At 31.1% G+C, this 2,172-nt stretch overlaps 1 non-coding gene across 1 annotated transcript; it reads left to right on the forward strand.

Moving 5' to 3' along the window:
* Positions 1-1,642: 1,642 nt before the first annotated feature.
* On the forward strand, positions 1,643-1,803 carry LOC138869868 (U1 spliceosomal RNA). The gene has a single exon (XR_011400118.1). It is a non-coding gene; the product is annotated as a U1 spliceosomal RNA (small nuclear RNA).
* The last annotated feature ends 369 nt before the right edge of the window (positions 1,804-2,172 follow it).

Genomic DNA, 2,172 nt, shown 5'->3' on the forward strand with positions numbered 1-2,172 from the left:
CACTGTGTTCCGAGCACTTCATGTTCTTATATATATATATATAGAGAGAGAGAGAGAGAGAGAGAGCTTATATACTATATATTATATTATACTATATATATCGAATATACCTTGATGTATATTAAACTATACTATATATATAGTATAGTGTATTATATAATACACTTAGTATATATAATGCACTTAGTATATATATACTATACAATACTATGCACTAATTATTAGTGCATTAGCTAATATTATATCGAATATAGCTTATATATATATATATATATATATATATATATATATATATATATATATATATATATATATATATATATATATATATATATATATATATATTAATTGATATAAGTCGAGACGTTTTAATTTATTGTTAATATGTATATATGCATATGAGTAGGTTATAAGTCGATGAATCAATTTACAAGTGTATCAATACCTAAAAGAACCCATCCCTGTGTTCGGAGCGCTTCATGTTCTTATATATATATATATATATATATATATATACACACGCTTCGTAGTACTGCATAACTGCATATATAGCATGTTAGAGTATATTTTAGTCTATTCATCCTTTGTATTACAAAAGTATTAACGGGTTACATTTATATTATTTAGATAGTAAATACAAAAGTGATTTTTAATTTTGACCATTGTTGACCTAAAAAGAGACCAACTTTGGTCGCCAAATATACATAAATTTAAATTAGCGACCAAAGTTGGTCGCTAAATTTAAATCAGATTTATTTATATTTTATATAATATTTAAAATAATAATATAATTGTTAAACAGTAGAACTGGGTCCCAGATTAGAGACCAAAGTTGGTCTCTATTTTTGTAAGCGACCAACTTTGGTCGCTAATTTTAAATTATATGTTTTTATATTTTATATATTTTTTAAAAATAATATTATAATTATTATAATTTTATAAGTGGGTTCCTCTGTATCGACCAACGTTGGTCGCTAATCTCAGTATACCTTTGACCAAACAAGACTGACAAGTTCGGTCAATATTTTGACGAAATTAGCGACCAAGTAGCGACCAACCTTGGTCGCTAATGTATATCAAATAATTATTTTATTATTTTCACCAATTTAGCGACAAACTTTGATCGCTTTTCTTGACAGACCAACGTTGGTCGCTAAAGTTTGGTCGCTTTTTTCCGGAATTCTAGTAGTGGAAATTATTGCTATGTTTTTGGAATGCATCAGAAATTCCATAAATATGTGAAGCAGCAGGAATAGGTATGCTATGTATCTAAAGGATGTTATCTCAGGATATAGTATAATACATGGTTTTAAAGAAAACCCTACGTTTATACATGCCTAATCATTTATTTAACAATTTATATAGTAATCTTCAAAATAAAGTTATATGTAGAAACCTGTAATATGTATATATTCCATGAATATATATTCACAAGGAAGCTGCATAGTCTGGACAAGTGTTTGTGAAAGGTTGAATTACCTATCAGATGTGATAACTGTTCTGTTGGAAGTCTCTGAAACATTGAAATCCAATATTGATACGCAAATCGAAGAATGATCACTCAGTCCCACATCGTTAAGTGGAGAAGATAGAAGAGTGGTAAGGAGACACGATAAAATAAGGCCAAGGACAACTGAGAAACATACTTACCTGGAAGGAGTTAATGAGTGATCAAGAAGATCCATGGCCTAGGTTGGTGACCTCCATTGCACTTCGGAGGGGCGCCCGCCTAAGATCGGCCCAAGTGGTCGAGCCTACGTCATAATTTGTGGCAGCTGGGGCTTGCGTTCGCGCGGCCTCTACCCAATTCAGAGTATAATTCTTTTTTTGAGATTCATTTATAAGCTTCTGATTTATGAATTGCTTGAGCATACATTCTCAATAGTTTATGTTTTCAGCATTTCCAGTCACCTTGTACTTCTCAATGAATCTTTAAAGAAAAAACTTTCGAATTCAAATCCTTGAATTTTTCAGATATCACAGGAGTTAAATTGTGAATGATTACTCGCAATATGCGGTTAGCCACAAACGTAAGGGAGGGGGGGGGGGGAGGGAATAGAAAAGAAGCATTGTTCAAAATACGAAGTTGTGGAGACGATAGAAGAAGCATTATGTTTTCTCCTTATGTACCACATTGACAAGCTACCCAAGCAGGGAAGTATTTATATTTCA

Source organism: Nicotiana sylvestris, chromosome 5 (genome assembly GCF_000393655.2).
Source record: "Nicotiana sylvestris chromosome 5, ASM39365v2, whole genome shotgun sequence".
In the NCBI taxonomy this organism is placed as follows: Eukaryota; Viridiplantae; Streptophyta; class Magnoliopsida; order Solanales; family Solanaceae; genus Nicotiana; species Nicotiana sylvestris.